This window comes from Marmota flaviventris, chromosome 16, assembly GCF_047511675.1.
Source record: "Marmota flaviventris isolate mMarFla1 chromosome 16, mMarFla1.hap1, whole genome shotgun sequence".
Taxonomy (NCBI): domain Eukaryota; kingdom Metazoa; phylum Chordata; class Mammalia; order Rodentia; family Sciuridae; genus Marmota; species Marmota flaviventris.
Genome location: NC_092513.1, coordinates 55,040,108 through 55,062,746, shown reverse-complemented (window position 1 = coordinate 55,062,746; position 22,639 = coordinate 55,040,108). Strand labels below are relative to the sequence as shown.

Sequence of the window (22,639 nt, the reverse complement as noted above, 5' to 3'; positions counted from 1 at the left end):
TTAAAAGGGGGGGAAAAAAACTCTGCAGTCCCTAAGCCAATAAATAACTCACCTGAAGGTCACCGGAATACCCCCTCCCTCCTTTCCCACAGGGAGGTCTGGGAGGAGAAGAGAAGGGGATATAGAGGCCCAGCAGTTACCTAAGTGGAAATGCAAAGGCTAAGGCTATTGGCAACTGTCTCCAGGCGTTGTCCCCTGAGCCTGATGCTGCGCCAGGACGGAGAAGGCTGTTCCAATATAACTGTCCTAAAGTACTGCGGTGGCCCCCTCCCCCGCGCCTGAGAGGGAAGCGGGGACGAGGTTGGCTTTCTTTGCACCCTGTCTGGGCGTGGGCCCCGCCGCAGCTCCGCGGAGCCTCGGTGTCTCTTGCAAGGGGGGCGGGGGGAGCCGCGGCGAGCAGCCCTGGGCTGCGGCTTCCTCCCCACGCCGTCTCCTGCGCACCGCCGACCAGGACGCGAGCCCGAGCCTGGTCCCCACGCCGCGGCTTGCCCGGCCTCCCGGCCGACCCCAGGTAACTTTTCTGCCTCACGCAGAGGGAGGATTCCAAGGGGGTCTCTGGTTTCCGAGGTGCGAAGGACGAACCCGAGGTTGGGGGCGAGGCGCGCTGGGCTGTGCGGCTGACGCGTGGCTTCGGAGCCGCGCGGCCGCCTGAATTGCGGGAGCCCAGCGCGCAGCGCGGCCCGCGTTCCCCACTGCCGCCCGCCCCGGGACCCCTGCCGGGCTGGGCCATCAGTGCACTGCGCTCCGCTCCGGGGGACTTGCTCGCTCCACTGGGCGCTCCGAAGCATCGCCGAGGCCGGCGCGCGTAGCCTGAGCCCGGCCTCCGGCCTGGGGGCCTCCCTCGGAGCCCTGGCCGAAAGGGGCGACTCTGTCCCCGCGTCCTTTCTCTGCCAATTTGCGCAAATTCCCGTTTCGGGGCGCCATGTTTTAAGTTACTCCAGGGGTTGGGGGAAAGCGCTAGGGAGCGAGCTTTCCGTGCTGGGAGGTGCGGAGGGCGGGGGGCGACACTGCGGCGCCGCCCTGGGCGTGTGGCCCGCTGCGGGAGGGGCCCTGCGCCCCGCTGCGGGAGGGGCCCTGCGCCCAGCGCCCAGCGACTGCGGGCTCATCCCGGGTGCAGTCGCTGGCGGGTGCGGCGTGGGGCCGGTAAGGTGCGCGGGGCACAAAGCATCCTTGCTCCACAGCGGAGCTGACCGCTTTTATATAACTTGCTTCTTCCCCAAACTGGGGCAACGTCCCCGGTCGGCAGCGGGAACACAGCCCGGCGGTGGGGGGAGGGGGGAGGAGAGGGAAGCGTCAGATCGAGGTTTCTTGGGTCTGGGCACCTGCGGGTCTCCTAACCCCTGCCTCCTCCCCGCGGGCAGGCCCAGCCCAGGGCGCGGCAGGGTGCTGCTCACCTGGCGCCTGCTGCCTGCCGCGCTGCGAGCTGCCTTGGGAGGTGTCTGCGAAGGCGGCTCTGCGGCGGTGGGGGTGGGGAGGCCGGGACTTGGGACCGCTGGAGTCGGGGTCTCAGCCAGTTCGGACTAGTGTTTCCTGGTTTTTGCCGCAGGGGCTCGCTTTCTCGGGTTTCCTGCCTTAATCTCGCCCTACTTCTTCCTTACCCCCTTCCCTCTCCCCACTTCTCACCCCCGCGCCAAGTTCATGGCTTCTGCAATGCGGTGGGTGTGGTTACCTAGTAAATTGTAACTGTGGTCCTTTGCGGTGGGGAGCATTCTTTACCTTTCTCTTCTTAGATGTAGGGATCTGAAGTTTACTAGGGGTTTTTCCTGCCTCTGCAGGCCAGGGTTAAAGTTGGGAAGAGATTGTTGCGGAACAAATAGAATGATAAAGAAAACATGTGGTATTAATTACGTGTGGAGGCTGGGCTGGGAAATCCTGAGAGGGCCAGGCAGTCCTGCTAATGCAGTGCTTCCATTACGTGTTTAAGTTGGTGTTTCAGCTTTTTTACATTAGTCTTGCGGAATTGCTTTTGCAGATATCCTTCCTGTCCTTCTTTTGGGCCCATTTTAGGGTCTCTGAGGCATCCAGGTGTGCTGGAGTTTGTCTCAGTAGCATTAACTTTCCAAATAGAGGAGTAGTCAAGCCAAATGCTAAAATCATTCTTTTTGAATTTCGCACTGAGTTTTAAAGGCTCAAGGAAACAAAATGGTAAACTCCGCGTATATCTGGGAGCCCATGAACCCAGCACCAATTACAACAAAGGAACACATCAAAGCCTAGAGAATGTGGGGCCCTGGGAGGTGATTTATATCTGGGCTCAGAGAGGGTATTTATTTTTAAAAAAGTATGTTAATTTTGGCATCAAACTTTTAAAACCTTATTTGGAGTAACAAAACTATTATGAGAGGAAAACAATTCTAGATTAGAGAAGCGTGACTTTAATGTGTTAATTTGCAAGGCACTAATAAAAGCTGAATGCTAAATACTGTCTCTTTGCATTATGATTTTCTGATGATTTAGGAAAGAAAAATAATTAGATGCATAAGTTATTGCGTAAAGTTTAGCTAAAAAACACTTAAGTCACTTTTGTGAAAAAAAACCCCATGTTTTGTAAATGATTTATCATTGTCAAGAGAAGCCACTTTAATTCATAAACCCTTTTTAAGTGAAGAACTGAAGAGCTGTAGGTCAAAGGTCAGCATCTCAGTGAAATATTTACATTTAATTTTTAAGTCATTCCTTTTGCATGAATGTGATTTAGGTTAAAAGCAGTTTTTGTCACCAATTTGCCTGGGGCTTGGACTTGGGCCAACTTTGATTTGTGTCAGAATATTAGATCAGGAATTTTTAAAAAACTTGATCAGATGCAAACATTTACATATATATATATATATATATATATATATATATATATATATATTTTTTTTTTTTTTTCCCTTTAAAAACTAATACATCAGATGCATCAAGGAACCACCTAAGTAGAAGAGGGGCAACAATCCAAGTCTTAAGAGAAATGATGTTATCATCATTTTGTGGCTTTTTTTCTTAATTAACCATATATTGGATTAAATGTGGCAGGAACTTTCTGTACAAGTGTGTTCTTCTTTGTTGTAGAATGTGCATTCATCTTTTAAGTTAGTGCTTTTAAAAAGTTTCAGAATTGACAAATTAGAATTCATGTCCCTCACCAATAATATGGAACTTCAAGTGAAACATAATGTGTTTTCTTTCTTTGAGAATTTGACTAAAATGAGAGAGGTTTCTTAAGTAGTATCCCCTGATCATCTTTACTTCTCATAGTCTTTTCCAAGTACCCCATCAATTTTTCCTTTTGGATGTCAGCTTTATTATGGAGCATGGATGCACCATTGAAAACCATGAATCAAATTTATCTTTAGCACCACTTCATTTAGAGAGATCCTTAATGGTGCAATTGCAGCATCTATTTCTTTCAGAAGACTTGCTAGCTGCTAATTTGTTGGGAATTCATCAGACACGCTGGGCTCCTGGAGGATTTTACTGTCATTTGATTTGCCCTGGCTGTATAGAATTATGTGCTCAGAAGCAAGGACTGGAGCAGTGAAGTCATTGCCCTGCTTGGTGTTGTGACATCACTGTGGCTCAGAGGAAACAAGGGTGGGGCAGGCAAAACCAGACTGTCTGAAGCATCTTCCTGGCTTTAACTTTGCCTGATGAATGAATGAGACTCTTTTCTCACATTGAACTGCGCCACAAGGTATTGTTTGGAGAATTGGACCAAAAGAGTGAATATAAGACTGCATGGGAGAATATGTCTCAAAGATCAAGGAAGAAGAGGTTTTTGGTCAAACAGTAGCAATTATTGAATATTCCTTTTGTGAAGGAAAATACTATAATTTAAAAAATTATCTAAAGAATCAGAATAATGAGTCAGTATTTTAATAATGCATTGAGATCAATCTGTTTCTTACTCTTCTTTGCACCAAAATAGGATTCTTGGTTTAGATTCTTGGGGTTTTCTTTTAAAAGTACGTGGTCAGTTTAAAGGTACAGTTCATTTTCTGGGTAAGCAGTGTTCTTTCTCATTTGTTTTTAAGTGATGTGCTTACAGTTGGTAATGGAAAAAAATCTAAAGCTTGGGGTTTCACAAGTGTAGTGATACCTGCAGTAATTTGAGGTAATTGATTGCCATTTAAATTTTTGTTTTATTTGCTAATTATTTTATAATTTAGCATTTTAATCCTCATTTAGAATTCTAGTGCAGAGATGATCTGAGACATGTTTCTCTCAAATTAGTGTTGCATAAATTATAAAAGGAAGAACTGAGATTCTGAAACTATTAAGTACATCTGATGTTTTGATTTCTGAATTTAACATATGTAAGCATAAAAATATGAAGATTCACAGAGCAGCTGTAGATGTTCATTGTCTTTTCTATATCTCATTGCTAAGATGACTGTCAGTTTTTCATGTGGAGGATATTACATATATATGAGAGCTCAGGGCAGATTTTACTAAATTGTGTAGCTTTTCCAAATCAAAAGGAAAAGAGAAAAGAAAAATGGGAAGGATGATGGAAGTAGAGAAGTTGAAATTAGGTACCAGAACTGCAGATCTCGTGGTAGAAATGTCTTGGGTACTACATTTTTAGACCTCCAGATGATTGGTTAAATTGCACACTTTAGGATTGTAAGCTTCTATTAGCACCAAACCTCTAATTCTTTTGTAATTTGCAGTATAGAGAAAAAGCTGACAATTTAATTTTAAGATTGCTGACATTTTGAGGCATTGTTCTTATAGCTCTTCCTTACAGATTCAAAAGGGTTGGGGGAAAGGGGAGAGACAGAAAGGTCTATATTAGACATAGAAAACAAATGCAATATTTAACCTGCCTCCTGTGTTTTTTCTTCCAATTGCACTGAGTGAGTGCCTGATGTGGGTGGGAACTTCTTTTGAGCTTTTGTCCCCAAACCAAGCAGACACTGAAACCCCTAAAGTATTGAGTAAATATTTATGGAACTGAATAAAAAATGAGGCCATTTGTGACTTATGGTGCACTTTAGGGGGAAAAAAAATGGGATGGCTTAAGAAGCGCTGTGGTGTATGTAAAAATGCGAATTACTATGCTCACGCATGCAGTCATTATTTTTAATAGCAGGATCCTCTTCATAAGAAACTCTGGTCCTCTGTCTGTAGCTCCAATTGTGTAACTTCTAGAGGTTTTTCCATATCAGAGAGGAGAATACTGCAGGTATTAAGATGAAAAACATTTTTAAAAAAGAATGGTTTCTTTGAGGGGAGTACTGCAGGGGGTTCTGCGTCCTCCCCTGCCAGCTCTAATTGGTGTCAGGGAGGACATCAGTGTAGGGGGAATACTCAGAGAGGAGGGGAGGAAGCAGATGGGAGGTCGACAAAAACTGAAATGGATTAGTCCTGGAAGATGGTATTGATCCTAGCGTTGAACTAAAAAAAGGAAAAAACTCTTTTCTGTTGTAGATCTCTCTTTTGGGGCTTTGGTACTTATGGTTTTACATTGTCAAATAGTTTCCATGTATTTTATTCAGGCCTCAAATCTCATCATTTCTAAAAACAAACTTATTTCTCCCACATTTAACATCTCTGAAGTTGGGATATGTTTTACAATACCATCATGGCGGAGAAGAAGCTGATAGTCCAATTCATTTGATTGTGAATGTGTATCAAAAATTGGACATTGGAGATCAGCTGATTGGAAGAAAGTCCTGAAGTCATGGAGCACTCTTTTTAGAAACAATGTGGTTCCTGTGCTCTTGGGGACACAGAAGATGGTAACATGCAAAATCATAAAGAGCAGTAACTCTGAGTGGGCATGCAGGTTGGTGGAGTTGGATTCTGTATGTGTGAAAAATTTTAGAAGCCCCTAGAACATTTCATTTGCTTATATTTTCCTTATGCATGCATTGAATACCTAGATAAGTCTAAAAGTTTTTTTAAGTGGAAAATTCAAATTGCAGTCTTTAAAAATGTGTGAGTCATTGCTTAATTGGCAGAGTGCTTCATCACATGATGTTATCTCTTACAACCAATGATGTCATGCCTTTCATGAAATATGGTTTGTCACTTTTATGAAGTAGGGCAGCTTTTTATCACTGTAACATAGCTGAGATAATCAACTTAAAAAGTAGAAAAGTTTATCTGTGCTCACAGTTTTGGAGGTTTCCATCCATGGTCATTGGCCTGTTGCTTTTGGGCTTGTGGTGAGACAGTGGTGGAGCAAAGCTGCTCACCTCCTGACTACTAGGAGCCTAAAGGGCAGGGAGGGGCAGGGTCCCAAATTTGGCTTCAAAGACAGAACCCCCAGTGACCTGACTTCCTGCAACTAGACCCCACCTCTAAAAGGTTCCATCACCTCCCAGTAGTACCACAGGCTGAGGACCATGCCTTTTAACTCATGGCCCTGTGGGAGACATTTCATATCCATACTGCAGCACTTAGCTGTGCTAGCTTTTAAAAAGTGATTTATAATATTGAGTGCTTATTTACAGGGTCAATTGTATGTGTTAGTAATTATGTTTCCTAAGTGCCTCATTTTATAGGAGAGATATGTTGAATGATGTTCATTTGCTATTTTGATCTTTGGTAGATAGTTAGATTTTGATAGAGATTAGTCCTTGAGAAGACATTCTGGATGGGGCATGTGGAACTAGCTGGAGTGTAGCCTCTATGCCGGGGAGTAGTGGGAGATGATCTAAGGAGGGAGGCTGTGGCCTGATTGTGGAAGGTTTTGGGATATTTTTCACTTCACTAGATAGTGGGGAGCCATTGAAAGTGGTTAACTAGGGAAGAAAAATGTGTATCTAATCATAAATGTAGCACAAATTGCAAAGTTAGGAATATAGAGACAGATGGTCTTTTGTTGTTGGAGTAATCCAAAAATTTTGAGAAACGAATGTAACAATTTTTCCTCTCAGTGATTGATATTTTGGCAATTCATCCTATATATTTTTTGTGGTTGTGTTTAGCTGGAGATTAAATATTAATTTTTGGACTGTGAGAGGTACAAAATGAGATATAATAGAGGATAACATTTTCCTTTTTATTTGTCCTTCCAGTTAAAATGCCTTTATTATTTCAGTTGTTAAAAATAATGCACACTCATTTTACAGTATATTCCGACAATATTGAAGAAATAAAAAAAGAAGAAATCCCATTTGGAAATATATACTGTTAATATTCTTGAAAAATATCTTTCCAAAGCTATGTATCTGAAAGTGAAATCTGTTGTGGATCTTAACATCAAATTGATCTGGGCTGGGCTCCTGGATTCCTTGTGCAATAAGTATATGATGTGGGTCAAGTCTTTTTACTTCTTAGAGTGAGTGAGTTCATTTATAAAAGTCCATAATGCATGAGGATTAAATATGCAATAACACAAACACCATCCATAACTCCTGGTGTATCATGTCTGGTAAAGTAGCCATAACATTATTTTTCATTCATATATATATATATATATATATATATATATATATATATATATAATTTCTTTTCACGGATGGATGCATAATGTTTTACATGGTTTGACTTCTGTCTTAAATACTACTGTGCATAATTTTCTTTTTTACATAACTCTATGTTCAGGAAAGCTTTTTCACATATGTGAATCTGTACCCATATCATTATGCTTAATGGCAAATAAACATTTCATTTAGTCCTGAACAGTTCAGGTAAAGGATCATTACCTTCATCTAAGGATCATTTGATCAGATTGTCATCTAGCCCTGCCTCCTCCTGTTCCTCACTGCTGCCCTTTTCATCATCCTCTTCTAGCACATGCATCAGAAGGCTGTGGTAAACAGGACAGTGAGCACAATTAAAATCTCTGAGGATCATTATGTACATCTGTGTCCTGTGGGACCTTTTGCTTTTTGTCATTCTAAACAATCAGACTTTCACCATTTCCAATTTCTTCCTTCCAGTTTTAATGTTGTCTCTTCCTATTAGGTTGGCTTCACCCAACCCAGTCTACCCTGAATTCCCTGTGTGACTCCAGATAGGCCCCAAGGGGCAGTGTACAAAACAGCCTGTACTTGAACTAGACTCTTCAGAGGCAAGATATTCTGAGTGGTGTCAGCTCTCAGCTTCAGGGCACAGATTTCATGCAAAGTCTCCAGGGATGTAGGCCACTGTGTTGTTATTGCAAGTGCTAGGTGCTGACTGGCCTTGGGTTTGCTTGAGTCTCCATCTTGTGTTCCCCACGTTCATTCAGCTAAAGATCAGGTTCTGATCAGGTTCTGATCCTGAAGGTGTGCTGCCTGGTGTGTCTCCCAGACTTCTGTTAACTTCTGTGAAGGAGTCTGTAAGCTCAAGGCCAGGCCTGAGAGTTGTCTGCTGGATGTCAAATATACGTAACATTACTGATATCACAAAGATGTAGAAAGTCTTTGGCAATTTCATCATAGAGAATTATTCTTAATGAATTTTTGGTGCTTTTTGTGATAGTCATTTTCCTGCCTCTATAACAATGTGCCTAAGATAATCGGCTTGTAAGAAGGAAGGATTTATTTGGACTCATGGTTTTAGAGCTTTCACTCTGTGACTGCGTGGCCCAGGTACTTTGGGTCTGGAGCAAGGCAGCACATTGTGCCAGTTGTGGGTGGTGGAGGAAAACCTCATGGCAGCTAGAAGGGAAAGCATAGAGAGGAAGGACTCCGCCTCCCAATAGCCCTAGTGACCTAGGCCCCACCTCCTGAAGGTTCTTCCTCCCCATAGCACTACAGGCTGGAGACCAAGCCTTGAGCATGTGGAGCTTTTGGGGACATTGAAGACTCAAACCATACAACTTTATACAACTATCTTGGAGTAAGTATAGGCCTGGGGAAATAGGGTTGACTTATTTCTCTAGCTCAAGACCTTTGGAATTCTTGAAATGTTGATAGCAGTAATTCATGGGGAGCAGCCATGTCGTAGAATAAAAAGAATATGTTAAGTTACACAAGACACAGATTGAAACACCTGCTAATCTTGAACTAGTTTGTTCTGGGTGGCTCACTCACTTTCTCTGGGCAAGGGTCCCCAGCTGTGATATGGTAGTGGTGCTGCATGAAATGAGATCTATATTATAAACATCTAGGTCAGCGAGTAATGAGAGTAGGCACATAGTTCATGTTTTTCCATTTCAGCTAGTATATATTGTTTGCTTTCTTTTGCTTGTTACTAGGGACTACTGTTAGAAAATTTGAGAATCCAAAGGTGACCCTTAAAGAGAGTCTAGAATATTTGTGGCTTTCCACCACAAACCCCATAATCCAAAACATGATTCTTAATGGTAATGTAGCTTTTGGTTAAGTATGAAACTCCAAACAACAATTTTAGAGGTTTGCAAAGAATGAGACACAAGGGTCTTCAAGTTTTCATGGGCAACAGAATAACCTGGGGAGTTTGTTAAGGAAGAATTTGTTATGGAGTATGTTAAGGGGATCCATCCACAGATTCCCACTTAATAGGTCTGGAGCTGCATCCAGGCAGCCTCTATCCAACAGGTAGCTCAGTGGCATCTGATGCAAGTGGGCCCTGGACCACATTTTGAACTAAAAGACTAAAGACACTTGTCTTAACGATTCTTCAGTTTATTGGCTATTTTCAGCTAAGCATTTAATCTGGAAAGGTAATGCACCATAAATAAATAAAACTAATATTTAAGAAAATGCTTAGCATAGAGCAAAAAGCTCCGGCCCTGGGCTCAGAATGCCTGGGTTTCCATTTTGGCTGGTCCAGCACTGGCAATTTTTGTTGCCCTAGGAAATTATGTCAAATTTAAAAGGTTAAGGAAACAGGGTAAAGGGCTAGTTTTCTTATCTATTAAAATGGGATGAGAGTAATTATAGAGCTGAATGGGTCAGGAGGATTAACATAATCAAAGTGAAAATACATGGCTCTTCATATGTCTAGCCTTTGGGGTTAATTTTCGGTCATTGTGATTGATAAAGGAGTTAAATGAAAGTGAAGAACGATGTCTCCCTGAGTAAATAATTCTCTTGATCAAAATCATACTGAACTATTTGGGTCCCACTGATATTCTCAAAAGTATTATGAAGTTCTTATATATGTGAAACTTAAACTTTGTTTTCTCTATAGGTGTTACTGTGTTAGTGATATTAACAAGTGGTGAGTGATCAGATTGTAATGAAGTGTATGTTAATTAGCATTTTATGTACTGTATTCATATTAAGAAGGACACACATACTCACATAAGCCATATATAGGGACAGCAAAATAAAAGTCACTGTATGGTACATATAGATTGCATTGGTTTCTTAGAACCCAAAAGTGAATTCAAGAGGCTGTAGTTGCCAGTCAGCCTTTAGGAACTTAAAATATTTTTTTCAGCATTTCTTCTGCTTGGTACAGGGCCAGCAAGCCAGTGAGTTATCATCCATCTTCAGACCATAATGATGACTCCCCCTATTGAACTGTCTCCAGGTATCATCAAACATGCAAAATTGAAGCTAAGTGTGCTAAGAGTATTTAGCACTAAGACCAAGACATGTGTGAAGATCTTTTATAAAAGATAAAACACACACACACACACACACACACATATGTAAGTTAAACTGGATGATTTTTTTTCCACTCAATTTCTAGTTAAGTAGTCTGCCTGCAATATCTACTGGTTGTTTATGTTTACCTTCAGACCTGTTATTTTTACATGTTCTTGTTAAAGAGTTGGATTTCAACTTGATGATTTCCTTGCCTGAGGCTTCTCCTGGCTGGCATTTTAAAATATCTTATTTGATCATATTAGTGTATGCAAGAGCCTGTGTTGCTGGTGGCTCCTCATCTCAGTGGATGCTTTACTGTACCCACAAATTGAATGCAGGCCAGCCTCAGAATCATCTCCAAATGACTCTTGTTCAAGTGTCTCTCAACCTAAAGAAAACAAACCAACCCATCTTTTGAATCAGCTTCCCCTTCAAGGTCATTGCCAATACTGCTTCTCAGCTCTTGGCCTTGAGCCAAACTTTTTGAAATTATAATTTGTCCAGGCAGGATACTCTTTGACCACTGTGACAGAATTAAAAGATTCCCCAAAGTGTACTTAAATACATATTCACACTGAAAAGACTGATGACACATACCAGGACACTTTGAGCCTTTTTAAAGTTGTGTTTCTTTCTTTGTTCCTTTATCTGCTAATTTGTTGTTCCACAAATACTTAGGGAATGCTATTGCAAACCTGGTTCCTTGCTCAGTCCTGGGATTGCAACAATAAATGGGACAAATCAAGCTCTATTCTTCTACGACCTGTATTTTAAACTGGGGGTGGGGGGGGGAGGGGCAAGCAAATACGATTTCAAATAGCCAGGAGTGATCAGAGTAGGATTGGATCCCAGTGGCTTTGGGTGTACAAGGCTTCTTTGGATACTGTTATTTGCGGGATGTTTAACATTTCATCGCATCCTGTATTCCTCTTTGCCCCTCTTCTCTGCAAGTGTGATGTCAGTTCTAGATTCTAAGAGGTATCTGGCAGGGACCGTGTTTGCGCCTGGTATAGTACCTTTTACAGAGCGGTCTCCTGTTAACTGCTGAATAAATAGCTCTGACTCACTACTTTTCTTTCTTGGCTTGGCTCTCTTAGCTTGGCTTTCCTTGTGATAGTATTTTGACTTAAAAATGTACACTCTCTATCATGTAAGTTTAATTGCTTCTGCGGTTCCATTCAGACATGGACTTCCGAAGAAGCTTCAGGAGACATTCCTGGCAGAATGGTTTTCCATGGTTTGCCCCTAAATTTGAATCCATACTTTTATAATCTTTTTCCTTAAGAAGGTACTCCACATTTGTAGAATCTTCATTGCTTATGAAACCTTCATCTGTCCCTGATTCTAAAACACATTAACCTGCCCGTTTGTGAATTTTGACTGCATTCTAGTAAAATCAGGATCCAGAATTTGACATTATACCAACTCGCATTCCTTTGAAGTATCTGGTGGGCACATGACGCATTCATAGGCTTGAATTTATTTGTGGCCTGGCTAATGAACACACATTCATCTGTAAATGTGCAGAGCAGCCGCTTTCTTCTTCCTGCAGAATTCTTGTGGAGATCCAGTGGCATTCAGGAAAGCCCCTTTTGAACTGTAAAGGTGTGAGATAATAATTGTCCAGTTGTTGGGGAGCACGAAAGCCCTCAGAGGCACAAATGTCTGCTTGCTTTCCTGCTCTGCTCCTGCAGTTTATATTTTTGTTCCTCCTCCTAACCATGGGGTATATCCTGAAGCACCAGCCTTATGCAGTCACTGAGCTGGATGGGACAGCAGTGCCCATCCTCATGGGTTTCCTGCCATCCTGGCTTGGAGATAAGAACTTGCCTCCTGAGTTGTTGCAGTTCACTGGGACAAGGGCTGTAATAGGGAAATCAAGGCACTTCAGCTCAATGATGGAGAATCAGAATCATCCAAATAGGAAGGTAATTAAAACTGGAAGATGAGGCCACCAAAGAGGATAAGAGTGAAAAGAGTCTGCAAGGAGGAAAGAAATCATGGTGGGAAATGTGATCACGGACCAAGCAGTGCCTAGGTCCTCCAGCATCCAGTTGATCTTGACCTCTGGGCTCTTCCCTTTGAGCTTGGCTGTGCTCTTGGAGGCCATGAGGAGCTTAGAGCAGCAGCACTGGTTTTCCCAGTAAGTGCACTGATTCTTCCACTTCTTGGCTTTTCTTTGCTCTTCCACCCCCCTTTTCTAAGGGCAGCCACCTGGAGTGGGTTTCCTAGAGAGAAGAAGTCAGGACGCGGAGCTCTAGCGCACCAGCAGGGATACTTGGAAGCTGGCAGAGAAACCAACCGCTGCTCTTTCTACCCTGCTGGAGGGGAGGCAAGAAATAGAAAAGAAATTTGTCTTTTCAGAAACAGAATGTCAGTTTTTTCCACCATGTTCTATTTTTGTAGAGGATTTGGTTGAGAAGCAGAGGTGACATCAACAGAAAGTGCTGACCTCCTAGGTAGGTGCGGGGCTGTATTTAAAATGGTGACAGGCGGCTGGGCTGAAAGCACCAAATATAAATTTGCGATGTTTTCTTTCAAGCAGCGCTTTTCTGTAGATCACAGGGTCTCTAATGTGCAGTTGCAGAGTTACCAGAGAAGTCATGGCAGCTCTTTAATTCCCTTAATATACTCTTATTCTCCTCTTGAAAATGGAATTGATTCTATCAGTGGCAGCATATTCTTGATCCTGGCTGAACAGAAATATTGGTATTGACTTGCCCATGACTCAGAGATCAGCCTCGGTTGGACCCAAGGGTGAATAGCTAAGCAGCCAGGGAATGCTGAGATAAGATGGAGGGTTTTTATTAAAAAATAGTGTGAAAAGGTTCTGATAGCATGAGAAGGTTGAAGGAGAGTCTAATAACCACCTCCCTATTTCAGCATCCACCTCAAGGAAACATTCCCCCCCACCCTGGCATTTCCCTCCAAACCTGTGCCTGAGCTGCTACTCTTCTGAAATTGTTCAATGTAGCCATAGATATCCTTCCACATCACTATTGGTAGCATCATTAAATTATTTGTGATATTGTTTTTAATGCTTCCGAATCTTTAATAACACTGTGTATCCTTCCGTAACTTGCTCTGTTGTTTATCAGTGTGTCTGAGAGTCAAGTAGATTCCTCTGTGTTGATTTTGTGTAGTATTCATTCATGGTATATTTCTTAGTGATGAAGGCTGGGCCATTTTAGCACAGTCGAAGGTAAACAGGCTTTTTTTTTTTTCTTACCAATGAATATTCCATTGTCTTAATCAAGGTCGTGGCTTCCTCACTGACCCTTAATCTGGATCATGCAAAGGACTTGGACTTGTGGCCTTCAGCCTGGAACATTCTCCCCCAGCTTATTTACACAGCTGCTCACTCCCTTAGCTCCCATAATCCTTTGCTTGTTAGTGAAGCCCATACCTACTCCCTTCTCACTTTCTCCCACTCCTCTCCAGCACAGCCTAGGCCCCTTCCTTGAATACTTCTCACCTATGACAATATATTTTACTCATTCATCGTGTCTCTTTTAACCAGATTATCAGATACACAGATACAGGATTTATACCTATGTGTTCACTGCTGTAGATGTCCCACTCTTAGAACAGTGCTTGGCACTTAATAGTTGCTTACTAAATATTCATTTATTTGTATTTACTAATAAATGAGGTGCTGTTGTTTTGCATGGGTTCTACCACCGAGCTACATCCCCAACCTTCAGTAATATTTAAATGCGGGAGAAGTTTAAAAATATATTGTGAAACAATCCCATAAACTTATGAAGGAAAATTCTAGATCAATCTTTAATATTTTACACGGCAGATAATGATTTTGTTAAAAATGATTTGACTTAACATCGTATAACCTTAAAACATGAGACACCCTAATGAGAGGAGCTTGGCTGTCCACCTGCAGGACCCTCTGAGACGTGAGCTAATTGGTGTAGGTCAGACCAAGTCCTTACTCCACTGAGCAAGGAGTGTGACCATGCTTCCCTGGATGACAGTTGTGTTCCAGTGGTTTTCAATTAACTTAGATGTGGGATTTTTCATGCTTGTTAGAGTAGAGTAATTTTCCCCTCCCTAAGAATTAGCACTTTCATTTTGTTAATACTTTATCTGATATACCATCTGGCTTCCCCCTTTTGATCTCTTTAGCACAGTCATCGAAGGTAAACAGACTTTTTTTTTTTTTTTCTTAACCAATGAATATTCCATTGTCTTATCATATGGAAACTAATTTGTACACTTCTAGTTTTCACTCTCTGTATTCAGCACTGGGAAAATCAAAGTGCAGTTGGTGTTAATTCTGAGTTCTTCAGTTAAGCACCAAGTAGATAAGGGAGAGTTTGATTAGGTGTGCATTCTAATCAAAGAAAAAAGAATGGTAATTTTTTGTCTGGACTCCTATAGATTATTCTGAAGTATAAAGATTGACAATTACATTTTCCTGTCTGTAAACTGATTTGTAACTTAGTTTTGAAGAATTTTGTATCCTCAAGGAAGTTCTTGTTATTGTCTTATTTTTATTTCTTTCTAGACAATTAAAGTTTTCTCTAAATCTAAGTTGCACATGTAGATTTTGGGAGAGCAGAAATCAGAAATTTCTCTTCTAGATCCAGTTTCTTGGTGCATGTTGGTGAAATTGAATGTTCTCTATTTATTGTTAAATTTGTATTTAATTGCGTTTCTGCTTGATGCCAGTATTGTTCTTGAGTGAAGTTCTAGGATTGGCAGGATGATTTGATTATGTCTGGTTGATAAAGAGAAGTCAATTGAGTGGTAAATATGTCCACTTAGATATTCTGTATAAACTGAAGGTGTGGGAGGCATGGATTCTCCTTAATCATTCCTTGTAAACTGATTCTGTGATGATCTCCATGAACAGTCTGACTTAAAAACACAAGTGCCCCATCTCTGGCCCTATCTATATTTGGCCTCCCTGATTTTTAGATGTCTGATGATGACTATCACTCAACTTGTTCTTCAGCAAGGCCTGCCAGGATTCTGTCTCAGGCCTGGACCATCAAGTATGATGTTTTGAAGCTCTTTTTTAAAGCGTCTCCAATGCCATAGGTAATTGTTTTTATGGCCTTCTGTAAAATGGAATTGCTTGATAGAGCTGTCTTGTTTCCTAGGGGCCTTTTATCTGATACTGAAAAGAGGGTGAGGCTGAAAATGTTTCAATAGAAATGCCAGCATCAGCATCATCCTCATAAATGTTAAATATGCATCCATGATTCCTTCTATAAAAGACACCTTCTTAGATGGAGGTGCGGTCTTACAGTACCTGCAGTAATGTTAATGCAGAAAAGGGAAGTTTTTTGGTTGTAGAAAAGATATCAACTTAGATATTCTCTAATAACTTAGGATTCAGGAGGCCTGAACCCCCGAAAATCATTCTCAGATTTCTAAATTCTGAGAAGATATATGTAAAGTGTTATTTTGTGTTTTGTATTGTTGCATATAATATACATAATAATCATACATGTATGTTATAATTATATGTATATGATAATGTGTTGGTCAGATTTCTGTTTCTAAATTATATAATGTTCACATTGAATCCCAATTCAGCCACTTTTTACTAACAGTGTCAGCTGTAGGCAAGTTCTTCAGTGCCCCTTAATTTTAGTGTCGTCTTCTCTAAGGTGTGGATAGCAAAATTAACCTTGTTTTGTTTATGGGAAGTTTATGTGCATGTCCAAAATGGAAATTGAGGTAAGGTTGACCACAGTGTGTTCTGAGTTAGTATTACTAATGCTTACAGAATTAGTTTTAAAATGCCAGGCCATGGAGCCTTGCTGGGCCATGTGAACATTTTCCCGGAACTGTGGTCTTTCTCTTGGATAATTTCTCATTGCTTTGGTTTTCTGATCCCACATTGACCTGCTCAGAGGATGTGAGATTGTATTTTAGCAAAGTGGAATTCCTCAGGTTGCAGAGCTACCTTGTTTCCTGCAGATAACCAATAGAGATAGCCAAAAAATTGTTTTTCTTTTATGGTAGGAAAGCAGATGTTAACAGTATAGGGTAGTAATTAAGAGCCCAGCCAATTGCTAACTTTATGACCCAAGGAAAGCTTAATAACATTTCTGTGCATCAGTTTCTTCAGTTGGTAATAATAATAGTACCTATTTCATAAATTGTGAGAGTTGAAAGTTAAATGAATTCATATTTGTAGGGATAAACATACACATACAGATATTCACATAGATCATTTATATAGAATATGCATTTAAACGTTTGTGAGTTATTATAAAGCTATATCTGTATGCACCCACACATGTACTTTTAAGTTTAAAAGAAAAAAATTTAAACCAAAAATAGTAGGAAGGACATGATATTGTATGACTTTTCTCAAAAAGGTTAATTAACAAACATAAAAACAGTTACTAAAATTTTTAAAAATTAGATGAATTTGAATAAAAAATAATTGCATTGTATTTTGTAAAAAAGATTATAAGTTATTTGTTTATGTCAGATTATTAGTATTAGCCTATTTCTGATTTGTGGTGTTGGTTTATAGTTTCATTTGCAAAAGCCCCATTTTGTTTGAGGAAGAAAAAACAAGATTTACAATAAGGTGACTAGTGACTAAGAATCAAAGGAAGACTTGGTGAGACAAAAAAAACCTTGAAGAAATTCACACTTACAAAGCATCTATTCAGAAACCAGTATGGATAATATTTGTCTCAGTGCCCATGTCTCACATCACTGATGTTCAATAATGCCACTTTCCCAGTCTGTGAAATATGCAAGTATGGAAACCACTGTTTCAGGGCATTTGTGGCCCTTGTAGGAGGAGTATAGCAGATGTTTGTCCTTAAGGAAGATTATCACGGGAATTACTCATTTTGTATATCCCTGTTTGCTAAAGCTATGATGGTTCTGATATTTTCATATCTTGTTATTCTCTTTCAATAACAAAATATAGTTTGATTTATGGTAATTATAGTAAAACTGAAAAATTATATATTATTTTGAATCTGTTGCTTTACTTTGCTTTTTTTATTGTTTAAGATCTCCCCTCCCCCCAATTAGGATGGCTTTTAAGAAGAATTATATTTCTTTTTTGGCTCAAAAAATGTAGACATTGATCAAAATCTAGAAATACATATGTATGTGCTCTGAAGGCTCTCAACTCCCATGATATTTTAGAGCATGGACTGTTGGTTTTACCTGTGTGCTTCAGAATCTGAGTAGAATAGGAAAGGTTGAAATGTACAGGCTCCAAAAGATAGTGTATTAAGCATAACTTGAATGACCAATACCTTCTTTCATCTAGAGCATGAATTATATCTACATACATACATTGATTATATTATTATAATGCAACTAAAAATCTGTTTGGCATTGAGCAGAGTAAATATTTCTGTTCTACCAAGATAATCCTTTTACTTGGAACCAACTTTGCCAGGGGCATTTTTGTTAATATTATATATTATGATTAAGGTTTTTATGGCTGAGGTTGAGACTAGTGGTCAGAGTGGTCAGTATTTCAATATTTTATGACTATGTTAATTTCAGTGATCTTTGGAGTACCTATTGAGTTAGTCATTTTACACGCATTCCCTTCTGCATCAAATATTTCTTAAATACCTATTATGTACTGTGAACTTTTCTACATAGCAGCAAGGTAAAACCAAAAAAATTCCTTCCCAGGTAGAGCTTATGTTCTAGTGGGATCTGCCATTATTTGTAAGCCCACAGCATGTCAGATAGGTATTTACATCTTGGTTTATAGAGAGGAAACTAAAGCTTAAGGAGTTACATGATTTGTTACAACATGTGGAGGAGTAAATGCAGATTTACAACTTCAACTTGGGACTGTCTCATCCCAAAGCCATTTTGCCATTACATGCTGTGTGCTTCTTTAAACTTTAAATAGTTCCTTTCCTGATATTCTTATTCCTTACCAGACTATACTCTTCATATGTTACTTCTGTGTGAAATGACTGAAAATTAGAAACATGTATGGCTGTGATAAATTCCTTGTATGTGGTGCTAAACTAGATAGAATTTGGGATTAACTGGATGAGCTGGCTGTTACCCCAGTCTAGACATCAGCTGTGATCTTCCAAGTGGGTACAGGAGATGTGCACCACTCACCCAAGAAAAACCTACAATGAAATTCTAGATAGGATGTGGGTTTTGTGTACTCAGATAAGTACCTTAATGAGGTATATTCAACATCAGCCAACACTTCAATCCAGAGCTTTAAAAGCAAATCATTTCCTGGTCAGTTATTGAAAATACTTATGTTGCAATGATAAAATGGAAATACACCTTACAGATGGGGCATCTGTATTGTTAAAATCGTGATGCATTCTGGAATCATATCATTCATTGTTTTGACCAAGGACAAAGACTTAAGTTAATATTGATAATTACTCATGATATTCTTTTCCCACTATTTGAGTGGTGTGTGAGCGTGTAGTGCATCTCTTTCTGCATTTGTTTTTTTAAGCACCCATTACTGAGTTTATGTTTTGGTAAATATTCACTCAGGAGATATACTGTGCATTCCTGAAAGTGTCTTATGTTAAAGCTGAAGGTTCATTTTGGAGTTTGTCTTATTCAAAGCTTCCATTTACAAGTAAGTAATACAGTGGAAGTTCAGGGTGACCAGATCCCTGCCCAAGGCTACTGGCCTCCCAGGTTGGAGTTGAGATCTCCCTTACCTGATCTCAGTTTTGGTGATTTAATGGTCCAGTTGTGGCAACAGTTCATTATTCAACTTGTGTGTGTGTGTGTGTGTGTTTCTTTTTCTATTGTGTTTTCATTGTCTGTCTGCAATTCCTGAATAGAAGCTCTTGCTTTTATATTCCTTTGCCCTAGAAGTTGGGGGAGAAGAGCAGAGGTGATATTGCTCAGAAGGAGAAAGACCAAAGTTAATTGGTGCAGCATTTTCTAATTGTGTTTAACCAAATAATAGATGTCATAAGAGCATTGTCCTTCTTGGAATTAATGTTCCAATTTGTGAAATGCTGGGTTAGTGTTTTTACCTGTTTTTATTTTTAACTGTTTTTCACATACCAGTTCAACAAAATAATATTCACATGGAAAATCTCTTATCGTACTGGGGCATTTTCTAACCAGAACATTGTAACTCACAGGGGAGGTACTTAATCACCCTGGCCCTGGTTCTTCCTCTCCAGAATGAGGCAGGCAACTTGATTGCTCTTCTAGATTAATACTCTGTGGCTCAGAAACATGTCCAACTTATTCACTCAGAAATAAATCTAGTGACCTAGTTTATTTGGCCTTGATTATTTTCTCCTTGATTTGCAGCATCTTTCTTTTGAGGGCATCTCTTCTGTGACATCTTGGAAAATGGAAATTGTTGACGAATGCTGTGTATTGTTATTAGTCTGGGTATCACGAAGCCTAACGGTGGAGTGGGAAATGAAGCAAAGCACCAAGGACAAGATGCTTGCTTCACCTCAGAAGGCAAAACAGGTCCATGGCTGAGAATCATTTGCTGCTCTCAACAGGGAGACATTTTAGGTGATTGCATTAACCAACATTTGTGAACCACTCTCCAGGAAATGGTAGTCTTCATGCTTGTGATTTCTTTGAAAACTGAACACTGTCAGTCTGTGGGATGATGAACAGTTATCAGTAATTACTCAGCTGAATCTACTGCAGATGCAGGGAAGGTTCTCCCTCCCTCCATTCTGGGAATTGAACCCAGGTGCACTCTACCACTGAGCCAAATCCCCAGCACTTAAAAAAGAAAAAGTTTAGTTTTTAGTTGTAGTTGGACACAATGCCTTTATTTTCTTTCTTTATTTTTATGTGGTGCTGAGGATCAAACCCAGGGCCTTGCATGTGCTAGGCAAGTGCTCAACCACTGAGCCACAACCCCAGCCCCCCCCACCCCAGCACTTTTTATGTATTTATTTTTGAGACAGGATCTTGTACAGTTGTTGAGGCTGGCCTCAAAGTTTTGATCTTCCTGCCTCATTCTCCCAAGTGTCTGGGATTACAGGCATGCACTACCATGCCCTATGGGGTCAATCCTTTTTAAGAAAAGGATGTATACTGTCCTGCACATGAGATGGACCAGTGATTGCCTAGAGGTTGAAAGTAGGACACGTCCCCATCCTCTCTGGCGGAGGTTCTGTAGCAATTCAGTGAGGAAGCAGTAGCAGATGTTGCTCTGAGATAGCTCCTTAGGGACTCTGAGGTAGGGGCACAGTTAATGGCTTCAGCATTTTTATTTGGAAAAGGAGGTTGGAAAAGCTTACCAGGAGCCAACTTCTACTCTGAAAAAAAATAGTTGGTATTTGATTTGTTGAGGTCCATTGATTCTTGGAGGTAGGTGATAACTAAGTGACTATTTCCCTTGAGGATTTTTGAAAAGAAAAAAAAAAAAATAGGAAGTGATGTGAATAAGTCAGGGGAGTAGCTGAGAATGCAGGACAGGAGGGTAGCATTAGCACCGAAGAGAGAGGAGTTTGGTCCTACCGAGTTTCCCCTTAATTTACTGTAAGATCAGAGTATTTCATAGTCTCCTGAGCACATCCGTGTACCTTTCTGCCAGAGTACCCATGAACAGGGACAAATGCACTACCGAGTGACAGGGACGACTCCCTCCCCCACTTTACCACTGAGCTGCATCCCCAGCTCTTCGTACTTTTTGTATTCTGAGGCAGGGTCTCCCTTAATTGCCCAGGGTGGCCCTGAACTTGTGATTCTCTTGCCTTCCAAGTCACCGGAATTACAGGCCCCACCACACCTGGCTAAGGGCAGTTTTTATGAGGGACGTGCCTTCACCAAAGGCAACTGTTGGGGATTTGTTGTTGTTGTTGCAGCCGTTGTTTTCCTCTCTTCAAAGCTCAGCATGAGTTATTTTCCCTGTAATTTTTCTCTCTTATCAACCCTATAATTTTATTGTAATAATTCACTGCAGGATGTCACTTGACACAATCTGAGCCTACGTCTTTGCCGAGCAAACAGATTGCCTGCTAATTTGCCAAACAAGTAGTTCAGACACGTTTTAGTGAGTTTTTTTTTTTTTTTTTTTTTTGCTTATTCTTATTAAACTTTAAGGTATTTGTATTTTCTCATTTTAATATTCGTTTTTGTTGGCAAATATATGCCCATGAAAAAGGCTGTGTGTTCCAGTTCTGTTTCTAAGCAGAGACACAAGTGGGAACTCCAACTGCCCATCAGGAGAGGACCCATTGCATGAATGTTCAAATCATGCATGAGATCACCAGTCCTGTGTTAAATACGAAGATGGCATTTTGGCCATCTGATAAAAGAAAGTGTTAGGAAATGGTATTTAAAATGTTACTTGTTCATTTGCTTATTCAAAAAGTACAGGTTGAGTATCCTTTTATTTAAAATTCCCGGGACCTGAAGTGTTTTAGGTCTTTGAGTTTTTTGACATTTTGGAATATTTGCATATAAATAATAAGATATCTTGGGGATAAGACCCACATATAAATGAATTTCTTAACTTACAGGAAGAAAAAAATATTGTATCCTGAATTGTTAAGATGTATGGAAAGAAGAAATCTTCTGTCCATGAAATTATGTAGAAGGAAAAAAATTTATGATTGTATTGCTGTCACACCTCAAACTGCCAAAGATATGGCCACATTGCATGATAAATGCCTAGTTAAACGGAATAGCCATTAAATATGTGTGTTTGTGTATGTGTGTGTGTGTGTGTGTGTGTGTGTACAGGAAAAAACAAAGTGTATAGAGATTCATTTGAGGTTTCAGGCACCCACTGAGAGTCTTGGAGCATATCCCCAAGATAAAGGAGGGTGGGGTCTAATGAACTTTTTTTTGTGGAAAATGGAACTTATTAGCTCTTGACGATTTTCCATACTCCTGTTTTAACTGTTCTGATCAGCAGATTTTGAATTATCACCTGTTAGGTATCTCAGCTAATAGAAATCTATAGTCAGATAAATGCATTTATTTTAACTGCTGAGTTTTAAAAAAAATCAAATTTGTCTCTTCAATTGTTTTGCTTAAGTCAATCCTAAAATGTATGGATTCCTGGATTCATACCAGCTGATATCCAGAACAGCAGTCTAGCTGCTGCTGTAGAGAAAGGGATGCTGGAAATCCACTGTTGTCCATTTTTGGTTTAATGGGACATGGGAGGGTTAGGAATATTTTCCATCTTCCCATCAAAGATGATTTGAAAGCTCTTTTTGGGTACTGGAAGAAATGAACTTCAGATTTTTTAGAAAATT

The 22,639-nt window shown here is 40.3% G+C and overlaps 1 protein-coding gene across 5 annotated transcripts in view; it reads left to right on the top strand.

Moving 5' to 3' along the window:
• The first annotated feature begins 433 nt into the window (after positions 1-433).
• Positions 434-22,639, top strand: part of Epb41l3 (erythrocyte membrane protein band 4.1 like 3) — a 151,249-nt gene continuing 129,043 nt past the window's right edge. For all 5 annotated transcript variants that reach the window (XM_071602450.1, XM_027942897.2, XM_027942898.2 and 2 more), the window contains exon 1: positions 434-511. The gene's annotated coding sequence lies outside the window, so the exon portion shown is untranslated. The remainder of the gene's footprint in view (positions 512-22,639) is intronic.